This window comes from Sminthopsis crassicaudata, chromosome 1 (genome assembly GCF_048593235.1).
Source record: "Sminthopsis crassicaudata isolate SCR6 chromosome 1, ASM4859323v1, whole genome shotgun sequence".
NCBI classification, from domain to species: Eukaryota; Metazoa; Chordata; class Mammalia; order Dasyuromorphia; family Dasyuridae; genus Sminthopsis; species Sminthopsis crassicaudata.
In genome coordinates this window covers 184,576,143-184,601,447 of record NC_133617.1, presented here as the reverse complement: position 1 = coordinate 184,601,447, position 25,305 = coordinate 184,576,143, and positions in this window count along the sequence as shown.

The window sequence follows — 25,305 nt, the reverse complement described above, 5'->3', positions numbered from 1 at the left end:
CTATTACATACAGCTTGGGAATAAAATCCATTTTTAATGCACCATTTGATAAGAACACTTAACCTCAATACGTGCTGTAATTAGAGAGATAATTAGAACTTCACTAGAACCTCTTAAGACTAAGAATACATTTTAAATTCACCTAGAATAAAAATTTCATTATCTAAAACCAATCCAAGTTATTTTTTTCTTCCAGCTTTACCTTTATTTCCTTTCCTTCCCCCTCCAACCTTTTGCACTTTAATAAATGTAGAAAGATAAGAATTTTATAGATGGAACATATCACAGAAGGCTAATGGGTTCAACATACAATTGCTTTATACTGATTTGGAAGGAGAAATTTTTTAATTTTGTATGAGCTTTAGAGGCAGAGTATGAAGGATATTAAGCTCAAGTCATGTATGTAGAAAAAATTTGCTCTTGCATGAATTCACTCTTAAAATGTTAATATATGCATAAGAAAATTGTGTTCCTTAATCTCTGAAGAAACACTTATCACTAAGAACCTCTTAATTCTTTTCCTGTGCTTGATTTATTAGCTTATGAAATTATGTTAATAGCTTGCATGTTAATGGTTTGCAAGCTCAAATGATCTGATTTTAATAATGAAGTAATTTATGCGATAAATGCAATCAGCAGCCAGGAATCTCACTTAACAGCACACATTGGTGATTACTCAATGCAAAAACAAGTGACAGGCAGTGTGGTGCCTCCCATGTGCCACTGAGTACAGGAGAGATGGGTCTCGCCAAGCAGGAGTGCTATGCTGCCTCTCTCAATTGCACAGACTGGTGAAGGCTGCCTCCAGCAATTACCTTACAAGGTGTCAGATAAGCCTGGTACCACCATTACTGCAGAATAAAACTACACAATATATTTGTCCATAGCAAGAAATATTTGTTGCTTTTTAGAGATGAATAATGTTCTTAAAGGAAAAGATGGGGTAATGGAGAAAATAAAAGACCCAGAACATAGGACAGCTCCTTCATGAACTGCTAGATTATGAAGGCATTATAGGAGGAGGGACTTTGACACAGAGGAAAGATTAGACCCTTGCAAAGGAAAAAAAATAATTTGTATAGTTACTAAATCCACAATTCAGTTTCAACTGAACTATTCCTATTCTTTATGTGAGGAAGGAGAAAGGGAGAAATGGATATTGGACCTGCAACTACATTTGTATAGGTAAACTTCCTGTTAATGTACCTCTCTCTATCAGTGCAGGTTAGCACTTTCTCTACAATTTACCATGTTAGAGAGCTTAAGGGATTGGCCCAAGATCACAGAATCAGTGTGTCCTCTTTAACACATCTTCATGGTTCCAAGTCCAAGGGAGGGAAGAAAGGAGGGAGAAAAGGAGGGAAAAAGGAAGCAAGGGGAAAAAAGGAAGGAAGAAGAGCGGGAAGGAGAAAGAAAGAAAGAAAGAAAGAAAGAAAGAAAGAAAGAAAGAAAGAAAGAAAGAAAGAAAGAAAGAAAGAAAGAAAGAAAGAAAGAAAGAAAGAAAGAAAGAAAGAAAGAAAGAAAGAAAGAAAGAAAGAAAGAAAGAAAGAAAGAAAGAAAGAAAGAAAGAAAGAAAGAAAGAAAGAAAGAAAGAAAGAAAGAAAGAAAGGAAGGAAGGAAGAAAGAAAGAAAGAAAGAAAGGAAGGAAGGAAGGAAGGAAGGAAGGAAGGAAGGAAGGAAGGAAGGAAGGAAGGGAGGGAAGGAGGGAGGGAGGGAGGGAGGAAGGGAGGAAGGAAGGAAGGAAGAAAAAAAGGAAGAGAGAAAGAAAGAGAAAGAGAGAAGGAGGAGGGAGAAAAAGAAAGAGAAAGAGAGGGAGAAGGAGGAGGGAGAAAAAGAAAGAGAAAGAGAGGGAGAAGGAGGAGGGAGGGAGAGAGAGAAAAGGAGGGAGGGAGAGAAGGAGGGAGGAAGGGAGGGAGAGAGAGAGGGAAGAAGGAAAGAAGGAACAAAGCAAGGAAGGAAGGAAGAATCTTAGTGGAGCTGTGAATTGATCCAATTGAAACTCAACTGGAATTATAAATCAATCAGCAAGCATTTATTAGTTTTCTACTATGTGCCAGAAACTTTGCTAAGTGTTGGGAATACAAACACATAGAACAATATGATCCTCATTCTCAAGAAGTTTATAATATAATTAAAACTTAATGGCTCATACCTCTCTATCCAGTTATTTCATTCCAATATCAATGACAGAGAGTTCTCATATAGACCAAAATATTCATAATAAGGCTGATTTTTTTTTTTGTAATTGCAAACAACTGTAAACAAAATGAATGTCTCCTGATTGCACAATGACTGAACAAACTACAACATATTCATGAAATGGATTATTATTATTCTACATGAAATAAAAAAGACAAAGAATTCAAAGACATTGGAAGATTTAGATAAACTGATACAAAGCCAGGAAAGCAATATATAGAAGGACATAAAAACATAACATAACATAACATAAAAAGGTATCAGAATTCAAATTAAATTACCAAAGTTGGTTCCAGAGAATTAATGATGAAACACACTTCTCTCAGCAGAGAGGTGGCGCACTAGGGGATGTGGAATGTTGAACATATAATCAAATTTGCTATTTTGGTTACCTTTGTTAAACTGGTTTTCTTTGTTATAAGAGATAGCTCTCCTGAGGTAGGGCAGAATTAGTGGGGAAATGACTAGTTTAAAAATCATCAATAAAGCATTAATTAAAAGACAAACACATTTTTCCTTTTTGTATAGCCCTTAGATTTAGAAAGCACTTTCCTGACAAAAACACTGTGAGAGAAGTAGTATAAACATTACCTTCCCAATCTCCTTTTTTTAAATAGATGAAGACACTGGGGTTCAAAGAGGTCACACAACTAGTAATAATTTGAGAAAGCATCTGAACATTTTTCCCCTACTAAAGGTCTATTATGTGCTAAGCACTAGGATTAGGAGTGGTACAAAGGAAAGAGTACTAGCCTAGGAGTCAGGAAACTCTAACACCTATAAATTATGTGACTGTAGGCATATTACTTCATATGAGTAAGTAATAATTTTCTCATATTAAAAATTGTAATAATAATAATAATAATAATAATAATAGCATCTACTACTCAGGTGGTTGTAAGACTCTGGAGTCTACAGCTAAAATGTACTTCATTGGACATTGGATCAAACTTTTCATTTGACAATGGGGAAACTGAGAACAAGAGAGTTTCGAGGGTTTACAGTTTTAGAACCAGAAAGGACCTTAAAGGCCATCAAACATAAATTTTTCCATTTTACAGATGGAGAATCTGAGGCAGATTACCACAGAGAGGTTAAGTGATTTGCCCAGAGTCACAGCGATAATAAGTGATAGGAAGGCCTTCCTGATTCCAAATCCATCGTGTCACCTAGCTAGCCAAGTGACTTGTCCCCAATTCAGATGAGATAAATGTTAAATGTTTTACAAATATTAAAGCATTGTGTAGTAATCATCAGCTGTTTTTTTTTTAATTTAATAGTTAGCATTTATATAAGTTGAAGGTTTGCAAAAATGTTTTATGACTATAATATCATTTTAACCTCATTACAGCCCTGGGAGGTAGATGTGATTATTATCTCCATCTTATAGTTGAAGAAACTGAGAGTAGATTGGAACTTAAAGCTTGCAGATTGCAACAAAGCATTGTTCCATCTAGCTGACTCGTATTTTTTGTTTAAAGCAATTGTTTCCGCTCTCAAAAAGCTTACAAGGTGATGTCCTATGTACACAAATCAATATAAGTAGAAGGTGAAAGTGGAAAAGGAGAGACTTTGAAAGTTCTTTGGAGACCAATAGCTAAGGCTTTTCTCCAATCCGCAGCATAGGTGGGAGGGTAAGTGACATCTTTCTGAAAGGGTTTGCTACCTCTCACCTGACAGATCACCATCACTCCATACTGCTAAGTGTTAGGAAGGAAGGAAATCCTAAGAGAGAGTGATGGAACACAGTGTGATGGAACAGTCACTATCAGAGGAGGTAGGGGGCATAGAAGGATGGGAAAAACTGTCCCTTTTCCCTCTTGAACTTACCTGTGATGGATATATCTTTTTAGTGTCTGTTTGCTTTCTACCTGCTTTTGAAACCCTTTACCTCTGATGTCTTTCCTTACATTCTCATCCCTTTTCATCTCAAGTCCCTTTTCCCTATGCTCTCTGGAACTATTCTCAGTTGCTATTTTGGTTATCCAATCAATCCACCCCCCACACACAGACACACAACCCCCCCCCCTTCAACTTAGATCTCTTCTTTTGACTTTCCTTTGATCTCCTGCAAACAAACAAGCAAACAAGCTGTCTCTAGAGGATATATTCTTTGCCATTCTCTCCCTAAGGCTGGCTGCTTCTTCTCTCACATGACAGACAGGACTGGGAGGGAAGAGCTGACATACTTCTTGCCCCCCACTGCAAATCTTAGCCACTGGCCATGGTCATCTGACCTACTTAGGCAAGTCAAAAATTTCTGGGCTTTGCCATTGGTTGCAACGGAGCATGCAGAAAGGAGTCATGCAAAAGGAGACTAGTTGATAGGATAAGTATTTCTTAGGGGAAAAAAAAATCTAATTTTTTTTACACTTCTTTTCATCATAATCACCATCAACAAGTATTTATGAAGCTCCTATTATGAGCCTCTCTGAAAAACTTTAGAATTGATTGTGTGGCATGAGAAATACTGGCAAAAGACCACCCAGCATGGAGTACCAGCATTAAATATAGCTCTGTGTTCTATGAGCAAAGCAGAATTGAAATGGCTCAAAAAAAAAAACCCCACTAGATTTGCAAATTTAGAGAGTCTACCCTGAAATGTTCACATAGACCACTTGTGCCTGACTTGTAGTAGAGCATTCTGAACTTGCCTTGGTCTGATCGGTCACAATTAGACACAGTGTAACTGATCCTAACAGATGATATCATTTTGGTCCTTTTTGAGAATTATGAAAAACAACCAGGCGACCAGCCATGTGTCAGGCACTGCACTAAGCCCTGGGGATCCAAAAGCAAAAACAGGGACATAGCCCTCAAGGAGTTCACATTTTAATGGGGAAGACAACTTCATAAGAGAAATATAGTGTAAAAGAGAGGTAATCTCCAAAAGAAGGTACTAGCAGTTGAAGAGACTGGGAAAGGCATCTTGCCAAAGGCAGAATTTGACCTTAATTTTGAAGGAAGCAAAGAAGAGGAGACAAGAAGAGACAACATTCCAGGCATGGGGGTGGCCAGTATAAAGACAGAGAATCAATAAAGGGAGTGTGATGTTTTCTTCTTTCCTGAAGATTGGAAAAGACCTTGAAAGGCACTTTGTCCTTCACTTTATGTTCCTGCAGAGACACACTGCAATTATCCCAGAAGGATGAGACTCCATGCTATCTTAAAGTCTCTTTAAGAGAAAATAAATACCCTATGTCTTTAAGAATCCTAGTAGGAGATGCTCTTTTCTTTCCTACTATATTCTTGAAGCAGTTTAAAACAATTTCATCTTGTTCTGTCCTCAGGGGAAATGGAGACAGCTAGTCACATTAACTTGTGCCCGACAAAAAGAGCAGTTTTTATATATTTACATACTGAACAGAATGTAATATTGGACAGCAACCTATGTCCCTAGGAAGGTCATTACCCAAACAAAAATATCCCAGCCTTTGAAACTCTAAATATTGCTTTTTTCACAAGGCCTTAGAAAATATTCTCTTTTCCTTGTCCCTATGTAAAATTTCTTTTTCTGAATGTTTACATAGATGTCACCCACTCACCAAAGGAGAGGAGAGAAGCAAAAATATACTTGTGAAATATATTTCGCAGTAATTGTAAATTACTTTGATGGTAAGCCTTTTTGAAAATACAGGGTGATCCTGAAATCTTTTCAGAGGCAGTTAAGATATGGATTACATGAATACAATGTTAATCAGTGAAGAGAATGCTAGACTTGGAGCTGGGAGACATAGGATCAGATCTTAGTTTTTACTGGTGACATGAAGATAACATCCTTTGTCCTTCCCAAGGTTATAGGAAAAGAAAAATATTGTAAAAATGTTTGATTCTTATATAAAGTTGAGTTGCTGTTATTATGAAAGGATAGGAACTGCACCTATGATTTCACTAGCCTAGGGAATTCCCTGGTGGGGAAACTCCCTCTTTCAATACAGGCCAAACTATTTGGCAATTTATATCATTAAATGGTTGCCTGGAGTAGTGAAAGGTTAGTTATTTGCCTAGAGTCACAGGGATTTTATGTGTCAGAGGCCAAACTTAAACCAGGGACTTGCTGACTTGGAGATCAGCTTTCTGTAGACTACAGCACACTGCCTCTCTGTTATAAAACTGAGCCAGGACAAATGCTTCCTCCCTTCTGATGCAATGCATGAATTCCATAATAGATTTACAGCAAAGCACAGGAGATGCTGCCTTTGGGATCCCTGATGTATAATGGTTACAACCAAATAAGGTGCACATAATTCCACGATAAAAATATATCATTTACATGTGATAATAATACTCTGTGCTTTATAGATAGCACTTTTCCTCCAAGGAGTTGAGATCTGTCCTCACAGGTTGTCAATGCTTTGCACACAGTGCAAGCTTAATGAATATCAAATACTGTCACCTCATTAATCCTTATAACTGAGAAGCATCTAGGAGTGTTCCCTATTCTTTAACACGTAGAGAAATCAAGACAAAAATGTGTGCATACTACTGCTTTGTCCCACATGGCAAGAATTCAGGATGAGAACTCCTCATCTTCCCTAATAAACACCTTGCCATTATCCTTTTCACTGGCCAGAACAGAAGTTTCCCTGAGATATGGTGCTGAGGGTGTAATCTTGATTCAGTTATTTGTGAGTAATTCACCTCAGGTTCATCATCCATAAAAAGGGGAAAATTTACTACCTCTCTCATAGGATTGTCATAGAGAAAGTGCTTTATAAGCTTGGATTGTTGCAAGAGCTTTCTGCTAGCTTTCCCACTATAGTCCATCCTCCACTCAGATTCCAGTGATATAACTAAAGCTCAGTTCTGACCACATCACAATAAACTCAAGTGACTCCCTCCAAAATCAAATATAAAATTCTCTGTTTGGCTTTTTAAACTGTTTACAATCAGGTTTGCTCTTACCTTGTTATCTTGGAATACCTTATTCTTCTCTGTGTATTCAAAAAGCCAATGACAATTAATCATCAACAAACGTTTATTAAGGATCTACTATGCGTCAGGCTCTGGTCTCCTTGCTGTTACTCAAACATGGCACTCCATCTCCTAATTCTATGTATATTCATTGGCTGTTTTCCAAACCTAGAATTGTCTCCCTCTTTGTCTTCTCTTCCTGGCTTCTCTTGGCTTTCTTAAGGTCTTTAGTCAAATCTCAGCATTTATAAGAAGTATTTCAAGTTTGCTATTAGTTCTAATCCCTTCACCTTGCTATCTATTGTCAGGTCATCCTGAATATATCCTGTTTGTACATAATTGTTTCCATGCTGTCTTCCCAATTAAATTGTATGCACCTTGAGGGCAAGGATTGTGTTTGGGAAGTAGAAAGTAGACTAGAGGAATTGTCTCTTTGTACTCCTACATGTTTTCTACAGTACCTGCCACATAGTTGGAGTTAGGTTTTAGGGCAGTTGTAGCCAGGAAGGAATATTTTGGGCAGGAAAATTATAGGAATGGTGAGTTAAATACAGGGGAATATATTCACACCTCATCCAGAAACAGTGGCAGAATTGATTTAAACATAGTTTTTAAAATGTATATAGGGGAAAGTCAGAGTGACCAGGAGGAGAGAAGATGACTGAATAATAATGAATACAGCATGGTTGGGGCTTTCCTGAAATAGTGGTCCAGGAAATGCGATAATTAATCCAGGCAATGGAACTTCAGGGCAATAGTTCCAAAGATGAAAGGAGAGCAATGAAACTCTGTATTTGGCATGAAATCTAAGACTTAACTGACAGAAAACTAACTAAAGGTGGAGAAACCAGCTCAATCTTATTTTATCTGATCAAAATCAGGTGTTATGAATCAGTCTAGTGTCAATAGAAACAGGCACCAATAATCATTGCTGTCATAAAATGAAACTCTATCAAAATGATTTCTTATCCCAAGTAATTCGCACACTCTTCTACACCAATGGACAGCTGTTTTAAGGTCTAACAAGGTATGAGGACAATTTCATCCATGATATAACCAATTAAATCTTAAGGATATCATCCTTTTGAAATAAAGGCAACTCCTAATATTTAAAAAGAATGTTGTACAGTGAACTTGAAGACCGCAAAGCCTAAGTTCAAATTCTTCTAACAGTTACTAGCTTTTTGAAGATGGGCAAGTAATTTGACCTCCTTACATATCAGTTTCCTGATTTGGAAACTGGAAATAATAATATTTATAAGACATTTCTCAAATGAAATAAGGAAAGATTTGACACATTTTATAATTTGCCAAAGATGTCCCAAAAGTCTCAGTGCTGTTTTCAGTTTTAATGTCTTAAAATTGTGTCAAGACTTTTTGAAATATTCAGTATAAATGATTATTATTATTTCTACAATGCACCTTAGTGACCTCAAATGACTTGCTGCTGGCCTAAATTGAGATAAACAAGTAACTAAGAAGAAATTTCACCCAGGTGCTTTCTCCCTATCATTCATTTGCATGTTACATCATAAAGATCCTAGGGCTAAGAAAGCTACCCAATCTCAGATTTAGCCAGCCTTTGTCAATTTGTTGGAAGAGCAGCCCCTAAATAATGACAAATGGATATAATTTGGCATTTGGATAATTTTTAAAATGTTAAACATTTTTATTTAAAGTTTTGAGTATTAAATTCTATTACTCCCTCCCTGGTAAGCAATCTGATAGGGGTTATATATGTACAATTATGTAAAACATTTCCATCTTTTATACAAGAAAATGCAAATAAAAGAAAGAAAATGAAAAATATCATGCTTCATTCTGTATTCAATCAATATCAGTTCTTTCTCTGAAGGCAAATAGGATAGATACTTTATCATGAGTCCTTTGGGATTGTCAGAAATCATTGTATTGCTGAGAAATTCACAGTTCTTCATCAAATGATATTATTGTTATTGTATATATATATATATATATATATATATATATAATAGCAATATATATACATATATGTATATATGTACATAATAACAGCAATATCTACCTCTCTCTCTCTCTCTCTCTCTCTCTCTCTCTCTCTCTCTCTCTCTCTCTCTCTCTCTCTCTCTCTTTATATATATATATATATATATATATATATATATATATATATATATATATATATATATATATATATATATATATATATATATATATATATCATTCTCCTGGTTCTATTCACTTCACCATGTATCAGTTCACATCTTTCCTGCTTGTCATTTCTTATAACACAATAATATTCCATTTTAATCATAAACCACAGCTTGTTTAGCTATTTCCCAATTGATAGGCATCCCTTTGATTTCCAAGTCATAGCCACCACCAAAAAAAACCTGCTATAAATATCTTTCTACAAGTAGGTCTTTCCCCACCTTTTTTGGATGACTTTTAAATGTAGACCTATCACTGGTATTGCTGGATCAAAGGATATATACAATTTTTTAGTCTTTTAGGCATAGTTCCAAATTGCTTTCTAATCATTAAAAGGAATCTGAATGTTTTTTGCTTAATTATTTTTTTTGTCATAAGAAAGAAGTCTATGGGAGATGGTGAGTGTGAAGCTATTACATTCTCAATACAGAAAGTGAATTAAAAGAAAGAAAATAGATATTTTTTAAAAAAATAGATTGCTCCTATAGGTACTACTTAGTTAATTGGCTGTTCTGTGTTCCAAAGAACTTGGTCAATAAACTGAGGACTTTCCTTTTCTCTGCTTGGTGGGAAAGAAAACCCAATTCATAACCAAAACTCCAAGGACTGACAGACTCTCCTTATGAGAGAGAAGAAATTCAGGGTTTTCCCTTGTCTTACAATAGGGTTATAAAAATCCCAGATATCACAATGACTTGTGGCTTAACCTTAAAGAGAGATGATAGAATCTTTCCCTTTTATGAAGAAGTAGGAACTCCAACGAAGGCAAAATCTGGAATCAATGAGAAGCTCCACAAACTCATTTCTAGTAGAGCAAGTGACCATCAGTGACCCTCCAAGACTATTAAGAAGATCAATGTCTCACAAATGCTACGTGCTGTGCCCCTGTGCCTGTCAAAGACTGTATACAAAGTGAAACCAGCAGGCAGCAAGAAAAATCAGAACAGAGACATGGTATCACCAAAATATACCATTCTTGCTTTGTCAGAATGTGTATAGCCCTGCCAGCTGTGCATCTTGTCCACATATGTTTTTTCCATACACTTCTCCATTCATGTTTTCGCCATGCCTTCACTCTTCCCATAAAGGGATAGATATGTATGTATAGATATATATGTACATATATATATATCTACATATGTATGTACATAGATATGAGTATATCCAACTTTATGAGGAAATTATACATTGCTCATTTTCTATTTCACTGTTTTTGTTTTGAAGTAATATTGGTACCAACTTTACTTGCAAGTAATTTAATAACTTTGGTCTCATGCATGGTCTGAGTGTATCTGGACCCACGGAGTACCTTAAACCTGGAGCAGCTTGTCTGAGAGGGATCTACATGTGAGCTGGGCATACTAAACCACCACTTCCCGATCAGGGTAATTGCTCATCTAGCCTGATCTCATATTTTCCCCACAATATCCATACCTCTTAGTAGTCTGGTATAGTGTTGTCTGGAGTTGCTTGGTTAGTTGTTGAAGAGGACCAAAATGACATCATTGTGTTAGAGTGAAGTTACAGTATTTATGGCTATGGCAGATCAGACCAATACAAGTCCAGAATTCTCTGCCACAAATTGGGCACAAATTTGGGGTGGATTCTCTTACTTCGTGATCTTATATATATATATTTTTTTTTGAGCTATTCAGTTCTGCTTTGCTCCCAGAACACAGCACTTCTCTGATGAGGGCACGCCATGCTGGGCGGTCCTATGTCACTATCTCCTCTATCATATAAACAATCCTAAAGTTTCTTTAGAATAATCCTGAGAGTGTCTTTGTACACTTTTTCTGTCCCCCATGTGAGTGCTTGCCCTGTGTGAGTTTTCCACAAAATGGTCTTTTTGGCAAGTGTATGTTTAGCATTTGAACAATGTGGCTAGCCAAAGGAACTGCTTTCTCTGCAGGAGAGTTGGGATATGTGGCAGTTTAGTTTAAGAAAGGATCTCAGTGTCTGGTACCTTATCATACCAGGTGATCTTTAGAATCTTCCTAAGACAATTCAGATGGAAGCGATTCCGTTTCCTGGCAGGGTGCTGGTATACTGTGGAGATTTCACACCTGAAGGTCAGCACAACAACCCTGTAGACCTTAAGTTTGGTGGTCAGTTCACTACCTCTCCTCTCCCCCACTTTCCTTTGGAGCCTCCCAAATACTGATGTAGCTCTGACAATGCATGTGTCAATTTCATCATCAATGTGGACATCCCTGGAAAGACTCCTGCCAAGGTAAGTGAGCTTATCCACAGCATTCAAACTTCTCCATCTGCTCTAACCGATAGTTCCACATGGTAATAACGGGTGGTGTTGGCTGATAGGGGACCTGTGTTTTCTTGGTGTTAATTGTTAAGCCAAAATTAGCAGGAACAACAGAGAATGGAAAATGGAAACAATAAGAGCACCTAATTCAATTTGTTGTGAGAATCCAATGACAAAGTATGTAAAGTGTCTCATCGTGATAACTAACACTTATGTAATATTTACCTTCTGCCAGACACTGTGCTAAGTGCTTTACAAATATTATATGAACTGAGATAACAACTCTGTGACGCAGGTACTACTATTGTCCCCATTTTGTAGATGAGGAAACTGAGGCAAACAGTTGACCATTTTATGGTATACCATCCTACATAAGAGACAAATTGGCAAACATCTCTACCTAACTAGAATTATAGAGGGAAGTTACCATCTCCATTAACTTTCCCTTCTTGTTTTCTGTCTTCCCTTCCTACGTTCCCTCCTTTTCTCCCTCTCTACCAGGAAGAAGAGGAGAGAGAGGAGGGGATTGTAGAACCAAATTATGTGGGTTTCCTGAAATGGATGGAAGGAACTCTGTGTGGTCTGAGCTTGATACTTCTTTCCCAGGGCACTTCTCTTTTCCAGCTGCTAAATGATAAATTTAAGATTGTATGGCACAGGTTAACACAGGTCACAGGTATGTGACCCATGATGGACAATTGTATTTTTTTCTTAAATTGTTGAATTAAATTTCTTAAAATCCTATGTTTTTAACTTTATGCAAATATAAATAGCCAATTTCGTTAAAAACAGATTATCCATATGAAAAAAAAAAGTCATATGGCATTCTTGGACTCTGAGGTGCAGAGAGATTAAATAACTCGCCTAAAGTCACACTGGCAAATGGCAAAGCTGAATTTGAAGACAGGTCTTTTGGCTTCAAACCCAAAACCCTTTCCACTTCCTTCCTAATATATAGTGTTTGTATATTTTCTTCTTATCCATTAAGTTGAAATGGAAGGGGAACCTTTTTTCAGTCAAGGGCCATTTGGATATTTATAAGATCATTCCTAGGTCATACAAAATTGTTGATTTATAGAACTCAAGCAGTGGGTGGTGTTGTACTAGTTTTCAGCTCATCATTACTTGAGGTTGCCTTAGCAAATGATTTGTCAAGTTTATATGATCACAAGCTGGAGGTTCTCTATCCTGCTCTAAGAGAGCTCTTATCTCCAAGGGTCCCTTTTCCATTTCTTTCACAGGTTCCTTCCATTCTGTTCCTCAGCTTGTCTCCTTTTATCCCACATGAATATACCCATCTTGTTAATAGCCTTGGTAACTTTAACAAGTTGCTTAAATCAGGTTCTTCTTTGGAAATTCACAAGACTTGAGAAAGAAGCAGATGCCAGTTTTTGACTCTAGGTTGCTGAGATTCCCATCACTATTCCAACAGAGTGGAAATCAGCCCTCATTGTCCTGGTGCTCTGAAAGTGAGGTTGCCTTTCTAATGCCTCCTACTGTCTTACCTCTCAAGTCTAAATGCTTTCAAAGATCTTCTTTCTTCTGAATACATTCATGTTTTTCAGCTTCCAAGTAATTTAAGTCAGTTTGTCTCCAAATAAAATAATTAAAAGAAAAGTAATACAAAAATCAGATCATAAGAACATCATCATTACCAACCCCTCCCCACTTTTCTTAATTGAACATATAAAGTCTGGTTTCTATTCAGACCCTGGTGGTAACACAAATTCCCCCATAGAAATGTGGTTTGCTTGTTCTCTCCAAGTCTACTATACTCTTCTGGCAATGAAAATGAGTCTGGCCTGTTTTACATTTGATTTCATCTCATGAAATGAATCTGAAACTGAAAGGCAGGTTTCCTATTGCCTAAAGACTCAATTCCTAGGGAAAATTTTACACCTGGAGTTTTCCACACAAAGTCAGCAAGGTTTTGTTTTGTTTAGTTTAATTTTTCAAACACAGTCTTTATTTATCCATTCTCTATCCTTAAACACCCAGTTACCAACTATGGCTATAAATTTCAATCATCTCCAAAGAAATAGATTCTGCAAGATTCATGCTAAAATTAGGAAGTGTGTGTGTGTGTGTGTGTGTGCGCGCGTGTGTGTGTGTGTGTGTGTGTGTGTGTGTGTGTGTGTGTGTGTGTGTGTTTTGGGAGAAAGAGGGACTGGCTAAGTAAGTCAAGAGGACCTGAACATCTCTACTATTCCCTACCTGCTGGACAAGTCACAAGACTTCCCTGAGTTTCAAGCTTTTCATTAGCAAAATGAGTTGGTTGTTGACCTAGACTGATGATTCTGTAAGTTTGTGTTCTCTAAGGTTCCCTTCTAGCTCTAGATCTAAAATCTTATCAGGAAGGAAAATTGTAATTATATCTAGCTTTCTCAGTAAAAAGATGTGAGTCTTTGAGATTTTATAAAGTACTCTTCTACAACAACTTCCTACCTATGAGGAAGTTACTATATGCATTGTATAGATTCAAGATGAAGAAATTGCAATTGAGCAATACTAAGTGAAAGTCACCTAGCTAGAAATAGTAATTTAGGATTCAAATCTAGTGCTTGTTTTTTTTTAAATTCCAAATCCAGTGCTCACTGTTATGCTCCTTCTCTCTGCCTTTTTCTGTCTTTTCGTCTCTTTCCCCTCTTCTCCCCTCCCCCACAGCTCCTCATAGTGGAAAGGTACCTATTTACCAGACAAGATAATAAATCCTGTGATTTATTGAAGTGAAAAATCTTAAGCATTATTTCTGGGCTTGCTTAGAGGGAGAAACAATGATCTCTCAGAATTTTGAATGACAATCCACGGCTTGGGTTGAAGTCCTAGCAAGCAATCACACTTTTGTGTTATGTGAGTGGATCTCCACCTGATTTCCACATAGAAATGCAATGCCCTTTTCTGCCAGAAGATACTAAGAAAGGAAAATTTGCTTTCTTCTCTAGGAGTTTTGTCTTCTTTCTTGTAAAGATTTCTCATTCCACATAATATAGGCAGAAGATCATTAAAAAGTTTTTTTTCCTTTCTTTTCTTCTTGGAGAGAATGGGGAAAGCAGGGCAGGAAGAGTATGACTTGTGAAAGGAATTAAAAATTATTCATCCAAAGCAGTTTTGCAATTCACTGTGTAGAAGGAATAAAAAATCACTGTTTCTCCTCCTTCTACCCCATCAAGATTCTCCACCAACCTGACATTTCTTAATCAGAGTTTATTTTCCAGGTCATTAATCTGATTTCTCAATGTTTTGCAGTCTTTAGTTTTCCCAGTTAGTACTGCATGTGATGATCAATCATCATTTCCATGTCTGCATTTATTTTATTTACTCCTGCCATGTTGGTTGTCTTTTTCTTTTTTAACTTTCTTTTCATCACTTTCTGAATAGTATCTGACCTTTTCTTTACACCAACCCAAGTTGATCTTACTTAATAAATCAACTTTGATTTTCCCAAGAGAGAAGAATATAAAAGCAGGCAGGCCTGTTTCCTGGTCTGTGGATGCCAAAAGAACAGCAACACTGAAGCTTATTTTTATCTTCTCAGCAACTCTCATTAAAAACAACAAGCCAGGCAATTAACCAAGGACATAACATTGTAAATGAAAACCAGAAGAAGTGTCCTAAAGGCAACAAGCTACCTACCAACAGCTGTCTGCCATCTTGGCTTCTCTCTATACTTCCCTGGTATTTTTTGGAGGTGGGGGGAGTGAAGTTTCTTTCATAATTGAATTTGCTCTGCTATTATTATGAATACAGAACACCATTACTTGTCTCCACCTCAGGCAAATCAGATCTCATAAAGTACTACTGTATCCCCTCAATGAACCAGGATTTAGGCTCCAAAAGAAAGGAAAAAACTATGAGGAGAATTTCAGGACTTGTGTTGACCCATTTTCTAAAACATAAATCAAATTACACAATTCAGTACTTCACGTGCAAGAGGATAGCTTTAAGTCTTGCTGGTGCAACTCAATTGACTTTGCTCTGTGTCCCAAGTCTTGTAATATATTCCCACATTTAGTTTAATTAATGCCTGGGTATGTGTGTACCCATAAAGCTTTAGTCAAGCAAGTAAAGAGCAGACATTGATAGTCTTTCTCATGCACTCAGCCCTCACATTGAATACCTCATTATCCTCACTTGCTTGGTTTCACTAGAACCCAGAGACTGAAGTACAAAAGTGGTACTGTTGGATAACAATTCCCAAGCATTTCCATAGACTCTCCCTTAAAAAACACAAAGAAATGGCTCTTCTCTTTTAGATGAGATTTCTTGAACTTACTTAACAGATACCAAACCATTGAGAAATTCCCTTTTTACATGACACCTTATATCAATATTATAATCTTACTCTATGCTTTGCCAGGTTTTTTTTCTTTTTCTTTGTATTTTTTTTACCAGTTCACATTTTTGTTATACATATAGTTTCCTAACTTGAAAAAGTTCTTAAGTTGCTTTTTCAACCCCAGAACATATTTTTCTATGATGATAATAATAATAATGATGACAATGACAACAACTTTTCATGGCAAAAGTATTTTTCTAATGGCCACTACGCAAGACAGGGGTTAGAAACATTATATACCAATTTTACAGATGAAGAAACTGAAAACCACAAAAGGTAAGGAAGGTAAAGTGGATCAATATTATATAGCCCAGTTGCATTATGGTCTTCAGGTTGGTCTTGGGAACCCTACAGCCATTTATAACATGGTTTATTTGGGGAGAGAGGGACAGGAGGCCATGATGAACCTGGAGAAAGGAAAATTTCAGTTCAAATTCTGATTCTGACATATCCTCTATACTGAGAAAGCTATGTATCCCTGATGCATTGGCCAAGGGAAATTGTAACCTAAGTACCAGGAAAATATATAACCAAGAAATCAGGAAATATATAAATTTGGAAAATTGTACCCTTACTAACCATCGAAATAGGGACCCATTCTGAAGCCCAAGCTCTTCAAAGTGCTCTTTTGAATTTCTAGCATCAAAGTTTTTTCTTTGTCCTTTGCTGTATGAGGATGGGAGGTGGAGGGAAATGGAGAGGAGAGGACACCTTCCAGCAAGACAGATGTCTATTTTAGTTCTGAGACCTCATAAAAATGATGCTGAGCTGTCTGCAATTGATCTTAACTTAATTTGCAACTGTTCTTAGAAGTCTTATTCTCTTCAGGTCTCATTTTCCTCATCTGTTAAAAGAAAAAAAAAAGAATACTGGATTAAATTACCACCAACTTCTCTTCTAATAGATTTTAAGAGATAAGGCCTGAAATGCAATATCATATTACCAGATCTATAAAGATTTTTACTCTACCATATGCAAAGAAAATAAAAGAGAAAGGAAGGCAAAAGAAGGAAAAGAAAAAGAAATCATTAAATCGGAGACTTGAAAGTTTGTCTTAACAAAGATTCTAGGTCATTAATGTGTAAAGATTGAATACCTAACATCTCAGAAAAACAATATCATTTGTGCAGAATTTGGTCAATTGATAAGGTTTCTCTGGAAATGCACTGGTTGGTATATATATTTTCTTACAATGTATCTTAAATATTACATACTTAAAAGGTAGAATTCTCCAATCATGTTCCTGTGTGCATTGAAATAGTGACTCAAAAAGTGATAAAAAAAAAAGGTTGTGTTTTTAAAGGAACTACTAAAATAAAAATGTCTTCTTGAAATGTGGGACTTTTAAAAGTTTTTTTTCCCCAAAGTTATCTTATAAAAAATAGGAACTTCATCAAATAGCAGCAGTGCATATCCCACAATCTCACTAGGTCTTATAGTATGACACCACAAATTAATAATTGTTGATATTTTGTCCAAAAGGCTAAAGAACAAAAACACTTCAAGATGGGCCGGGTCTGATTGTGTTTTTACTGGTTGAATATAGACTTCTCCAATGAGTGAGTGGTTCAATCATTTGAAAAACCACAATCATATTTCTCTTGGGAAATTTGCCTTACATTTTCTAGTAGAAAGGACTTTCCAAGAAAATTTGTATGACTTTTTATAATGTCATTCAATTGTTCTCATTTAGAAAATCTTAACAGAGGGATCATGTTCTAAAGCCATTTTTTTGCCTTTATCATGTTGAGGTAACAAGCAAAACAGTCAACTGGTTGAATCTTTCTTTTTCTACTTTTATTAATTAACGTTAATTGATGGGCAACATGGGTTAGCCGATAGAGAGCTGGTCTCAGATTATAAAATAATATTCTCTATTTTGTTGTGAAGATCAAATAAGACACCAAATCAGTCAGGGTGCCCCTAGACTTTCCACTTTATGTAATGAAAGGCTTTTTTAAATGGAAGTGTGATTAAGCAATAATTCTGCAGAAGATCTGGGATTTTAGTGGACCATAAGTTCAATATGAAACACTGTGATGTGACCACTAAAAATATTACATTTCACTGAGAATTACAGAGGAGAGTTCTTTTCCATTTTGATCACATCTTGAGTGTTCGGTTCGGTTCTGGGTGTCAAATTTTGGGAAAGAAACTGATTTAAGAAAGCAGCCAGGATGGTATAAGACCTTGAGTTCATGCTGTGTGAGAATTGGTTATTTAGCCTGGTAAATAGAAGGAGTGTGTGAGTGTGTGTGTGTGTGTGTGTGTTTTGGGATGGAGTTGTCTTCCAGTATTTGACATGCTGTTGTTTCCCAGTATTTGGAATATTGCTATAACTAATAACTCTATTTTCTGGATTGAACAGCATTAAAAATATCCTCATTTCCCTTACCACAGAGAGATATCCCAAGATACCAGCATCCCACTTCATGAGGGGATGATAACAACATATCATCATATGAAGGGAGACAGAGGCGGCTTCTGGGGAAAGTGCCTCCTGAGAAAGAAGTTCCTTCCAGTTCTAAATCTATGATCTTATGATAAGGTAGTGTCCTAGTTTAACTAATTGTTCTTGCTAATTACTTTCTATACTAATGGAGTGAAAACACTGCCGGTTATAAACATAAAAAAAAATTAACTACATTATCTTTTAAAAATCATTATTTACAATTTTGTATCTTCTGAATTTTGTTGTTCTGCTTCAAAGCTCCAGTTGCTCTATCTTAGTTATGGTTCTGATTTGAAACACTATCCCATGAAAGACAGATGAGACTTGGTCTGCTTGATGCCAGAAGTGAAAATAATTACAGTGAGTTGAAATTTCAAACAGACAAATTAAGGTTTGTTATAAGGGGAGAAAATTCCTAAAAATTGGACTATCTAAAAAGTATAATGGACTAACTCAGAAGGCCTTCCTCAATGGATATCTTTATATAATAAATGCTATATGACTTAATGTAGAGCATGTTACAGATGGGACTTTTAAGATTGTTATTAGCCATTTATTGAGGTATAAAATTACCATGGAAGGCACTTCCAATTCTTATATTCTATGACTCTGTAATTATAGCTGTTGTCTCCTACTTATACTTTTAAGACTTTCCTAGTGGGATATATCTTCAGCTCATGGATTAACTATTCTCTCTGTATCTGCCTCTGTCTCTTGTCTCTCTCTCCACACACACGCCTTAGTCTTCCTTTTGTCTCCAGTTTTCCTAAAACTTTACCCCCTTGCTTTCCCTGCTTGTCATCTCCCTGAGATCAGATTTCATGTTCAATTTGCCTCCTATGGTATGAGTGACTTTATTCTCCTATTGGGTTCTGAGAAGTTCCATGTTATTTATCCATATGAATTTTAACATCCTCAAGTTCCCCGCATTTATGTTTCATCACATCCCCATGGAGTCATGTTTTAATCTATAATCATTCTTTGGGGAGAGGAAGCCAATTGGGAAAACATGGATTGTTTCATGCTTTCCTTTTCTTCTCACTTGTGGTTCTTCATAATGCTGCTGGTCTCCTTCCTCTGATTCAGTCTCCTTTACTGTGATTGAGACACTTTGTCTGTCTCACTTCCATAGAAGATCTCTGAGTTCATCTTTGCATGTCTGAATTTCTAATCCCTTTCCTGATAGACCTTGATAAAATTCCCAAAGTGTCTTAAAGCTAGACTTGGCACATTATGTCTCACATGATTAAAGATGTACAAATCTTGATCAGTCACATAAGCAGCAAAACTTTGAGGTCTGTAAGCAATGATGTTGAAAGCAACTGACTTTTTCACTTAGTTTCATAAGGTTTGTTAGTGATATCGTCTATTAATTTTTCTCTTTTTAATATTTCCCAAACATCTTTTCTGTTTTTGTCATCACCCCTGTCAGGAATGGATTATTTCACATCCTCCATCATTTTCATCTGTTCTTGCCTTCACTTCTTTTAAGGCCCTTCATCTATAAAAGCTTCCAGGATCCTTCCCTTCTCTAAGTGAAACGATAGAGTGTAGTTGGAAAAAGTGCTGGGTTTAGAAGATAAATAACCTGGATTAAAACCCCAAACTGTTCTTTACCATCCATGTAACAAATATGATTTAATTTCCCTGTTCCACAGTTTCTTCATCTGTGAAGTGAGGGGATTCTATAGGAATAATCTCATTTCCCTTAAATTTCTCTTGATCCTGTTTTTATTTATCTTACTTTCCCTTTATTTCACCTCTAACATCTTTCTCTGTGTCTGCTTGTTTTCTTTGGTACTTTAAAAGCGGCAAAAAGAGATGAACCCTAAAAATGCCCAGAAGCAACTGAAAAATGATTATGATTTAAAGCTTGTACAGATGTTGTGTTTAAAACTTTTATTGGATACTGTAGTTCAAATACTCTGAAAGCCTCCCCTTCTCCAAGTAGACTATATTGCCACAGATAATGAATAAACTCCGTCCATAAAGTAGGTTTAAAGTGCTCTTTGAAAGATACACTTTGTCCAAAGCTCCCCTTCAAATCACATGGTTTCTCTGTTGACAGTCTGAGTCCCTGAAATGTTTATATAAAGTAAATATTTTCCCCCTGAGACTTTCTTTTTTATTATTTTTCTTTGTTAATTGTTATTTTTTCTCCTGAGACCTTTAAAATGTTGTAGTACCATAATCCTTCATTTCCAATTTTGGGGACTAGAGAGGTCTCTTGACATTTCTTTTATATCAACAATCAAGATTTTTTAAAGACAAGACTCAGACTATACATAAACTTGGCCCAGAGGATTCTTGACCCGAATCTATTGAACTACCCTCTCATGACTAATGCTCCACAGTTGAATATCCTTTTCTCCCTAAAGAAATATGATTTCATTGGAGAATAACCCTAACACCAATAATATACTTTCCCCTAGTGTCAGCTTTAATCTTACTTTCATAAAATTGTTCCTTTGCCTCTGACACATCTTTTTTGTTTTGTTGTTATGTATGGACCTGTGATTTCATCAGCGTGAGACACCTTTGGTGTAAAAATTGCCTCCACTAATTCAGATCGTCAGGAACTTACTTATCTGTAAATAAAGAGTCTTAGAAAGGATCATCAGAAGCTCAGTGTTAAGCATCTTGTGTCCATTGGCACAAGAACATGCGAGAGCTGGAAACTGAACTCAAACCTTCCTGATTCAAACGTCCACCCCCTATCTGTGATGCAATCCAGCTTTTCATTTACTTATCTTTGAACTAATAATAATAAAAACAACTCACTTTTTAATCTCCTTTTGCACTCTGAAGCTTTCCTTTCACCTTTAAATAAGGAAGTGAGTTGCACATCTCATCATTAGTTCTCTGGAATTGTGATTAGCCATATTCCAGATAAGAATTCCTATTCTGATAACTGATACTTACTGATAAGAGTCCCTAATTTGTTCAGAGTGATTTGTCTAATTGAAGTGAGCAAAACAAGAGGTTATTCATAGTAATAGCAACATTATATGACAATCAATTGTGAATGACAGCTATCCTCAGTAATACAATGATCCAAGACAACTCTGAAAGATGTAAGTGGAAAATGCCATCTGCATGCAGGAAAAAAAACTGGTGGAGTCTAAATGCAAATTGAAGCATACTGTTTTTTACTTCTTCTTTTTTGTGCTTTTTGTCCTTTTTCTTTCATAATATGACTAAAATGGAAATATGTTTTGAATGATTGCACATGTAACCTACATCAAGTTGCTTACCATCTTGGGGAGGGAAAGAAAGAAGTTGGAATGTTAATGTTAAAAAAATCAATATTAAGAATTGTTTTTCCATATAATTGGGAATAAAATAAACTTTTATTTAAAAACACATAGTTTTTTACCTTCACTATATTGTTGTCATGGCATGAATTATTCTCCTTGTTGTGATTACTTCATTCTTTACTTCAGTTCATGCAACTCTCAAACTACCATCACAATATATCATTTCCATGTGCAAGAATTCTGAACCATGGGGCAGCTAGTTGGTGCAGTGGATAGAGAACCAGCCCTGAAGTCAGGAGGACCTGAGTTCAAATCTGGTCTCAGACACTCCTAGCTGTGTGACCCTGGGCAAGTCACTTAACTCCAACTGCCTCAGGGGAAAAAAAAGAATTCTGAACCATATCTGACCATTATTACATCTTCTTGCCCCAATGCACAAGTCCAACGGTACTGAGTCTAATTCTGACCAGACCAAGTCCCTAAGGCCCAAAGACATCTCTTTCACACTCTGCCTTTCATCTCTCCCTCTGTCTTCTCTTAGTCTTCATACCATGACTTCCAATCACTTGACTCTTTACTTCTCTCACATCATCCTCTCCTGCCACAGTCACATTATCTCTTCTTTTCCTCATCTTGACTCTTCAGTGAACCAATTACACTCTACATTGTCTTCCATCCTTGAATTACTGCCCCCCCTTATGATATCACCAATTATACCCAGCCAAGTCTCAGCCTGGGACTATTCCCACCATTTGCTGCCTTTGTACCTACATACCTGATGCTAAATGAAGGGGGAGAAAGTCATGTAACATTCTAACTGGTTTCACTACAAATTTATGTTACATAAACTCAACTGGGGGCTCTCTACTGCTAGGCAATCTTATAATACATCCTTCATCAGCTCATTATCCTATTCTGTACAATGGCTTTTCCAACTCTTTTCATACCTCCTCAAATCTTCCATGTCTCCCTCTCCCCCACTCTCTCAGCTGAAAACCTTTCTTTATATTTTACAGAAAAACAGAGCTTATTCACTGCAATTTTCCTCTTCTCCTCTATTCCTCACCTCTTATCACGGAGACACCTTTTCCCATTATCCTCCCAAAGGATTCTTGACATGAATCTATTGAACAGCTCTCTCCTATCACTGTCTCCCATTATCACTTCCCTCACTCCTGTCTGACATGAGAAAGTGGTCTTACTCTACCAAGGCTTTACTTGTTCAAGCAGGACTATTGCTATTCCATCTCCAACAGATTGAATCCTCTGTCATGTCCACTCTCTTATTTATTTTCAGTTTCTTTCTCTCTACTGGCTCCTTCCCTACAGCCTACAAACATGTCCAAGTCTCCCCTATCCTGGAAAAAAAGAAAAACCTTTGATCACTCCATTCAGTCTACTGTCCATTGTCCATAATCATTGTCCTGTTTCTCTTCTGCCCTTTGTAATTAGACTTCTTGAAAAGGCTATCTATAGTAGGTACCTCCATGCTTTTTCTCCTCTCACCCTCTTCTTAACCACTTGTAATCTGGCTTCTGACTTCATCATTCCCCTGAAACCTCTCTCTCCAAAGTTATTAATGTTCCCAGTTGCCCAGTCCAATGGCTTTTTTTTATCAATCTTCAACCTTCTTGAATTTTCTGTGGTCTTTTGATAATATTGATCACTCTCTTTTAACAATCTATTCTCTTTTGGTTTTCAGAATACTGCTCTCCTACCTATCTAACCACTCCTTTGCCTTGTTTGCTGCATCCTTCTCCAGATCATGTTCTCCAAGCTCAGATGTCTCTCAGGATTCTGTCTTGAATCATCTTCTCTTTTCTCTTTAAACAACTTGATTTGGTGATCTCATCAGCTCCCAGAGATTTAATTATAATCTTTATGCTGATTGTTCTCAAATCTAACTTCCCTGCCTCAATGTCATGTAGAGGACACCACCATTTTCCCAGTTCTTCAGGTTCATAACCTAGAAGTCATCCTGGACTTCTTACTCTCTCACCTTGTCCCCCTATATCAAAGCTGTTTTCAGAGATTATGAATTTTGTCTTCTTCCACCATATTCCCCAATATGTATTCTTCATTCCAATGACACTGGCCTTCTGACTGTTCCAGGAAGAAGACACTCCATCTCTTAACTCCAGGCATTCTCTTTGCCTATTCCTCTACCTTGAATGTCCTCCCTCCTTCAGTCTAATTATTGATTCTCCTGGCTTTCTTTAAAACCCATCTAAAATAGTTTGCTTGCATGTTGTCCCCATTCCTCAACTCCAATGTCTCTTTTTATATCTCTAGTGCTAAGCACTGTGGCTGGTACATAGTATTTAATAATGTTTATTGAATTGAAGTTTTTCCTGGTTTTTCTAAAAACATCCTCTCCATCATTTCTTACAACACAACAAGTATTCCATCCCATTTATATATCATAACTTATTTAACCATTTCCTCAATTTATGGATACCCTTTCGTTCACATTCTTTGCCAACTCAAAAAAAGCTATAAATATTTTGTAGATACTTAATTAGAATTTGTTTTCCTTAGGACTAACTCCCCTAATCTTTCCTCCCTCTAATTCCTCTTCCTCCCTTTATTTTTACCTCTTCTTTTTTTGTCTAAATAAATGTATTTCTGTATCCATTTCTTCCCCTCCACCTTGACCAGTTCAGAGAATGAGGTTCAGGTATTAGATTATCCCTTCTCCTTGTTTGAATAGATATGTATTTGTACATATGAGAGATACTTTTTTCTAATCTTCCTTCCCTTCACCCCTCTCCAGTATTTTTGTTCTCTTGAAGTACTTTCATTCCATTTGTAATAACATGTTGAACCCTTTTTGAACTTTTCCTTTTATCTCTTCCAGGAATTCTAGTTGAATTTGTACCCAAACTATGTTTTTCTCTGAGACTTTGCTTGTAAATGTTTTATAATCTGTCTCTATTTCTGGATTTGTCTTGAGCCACCAGAATAGCTTTTTATGGTGAATTTTTTTTCCTACTTTATTCACTGTCTCAGTCTACTGCCTGACTTTGGACTTAATATTAGGGACAGGCTCTGTATACTTCTAGAGGAAAAGGTCTGGACTAGTCCTCTTGCTTTTTTTTTTTTTTGAGGGGGAGCAGGATATTGAGTGCAAAGTAATTCCAGGATCTCAGGTACAACTCATGCTGGGGACTTTCAAGCTTTCACTATTCCCAAAGTGGTCTGATCCAGGGTAATGTATGATTATTGCTCTCCTGCTCTGAACTCAGCAAGTTCCTGATTCAGTTTTGGGTTTGAACAAAAATGGACTGCTTTGGGCCCCAATATCTATCAGCCAGTTGAGAAACTTTGCACAAAACAATAGGCTCTCTTTGACCTGGGAATTCTGACTTTGGTTATTCCTCTTCAAGCTTCAGATTGGGATAGGGAAAGTGAGTCACAGAGACAAAAAAATAGCTTGCCCATAATTACACAACTAGAAAATAGAAAGATAGGATCCAAACCTAGTTTTTCTAACCATTAAGTCAATACTCTCTTCAATATACAATAGATATATCAGTTCTGTTCCCTTTATATCCATTAACAAGTTTTTCAGTCAACCTACCAATCACAAACAATTATGTTGTTTATGATTTTCTTTCAGTCCTTTGACCATCCAGCATCTCTCTGAATAAGTTGCCTGATGTTGTTGTTCTGTTTTGGGGAATTTTTTTTAAGA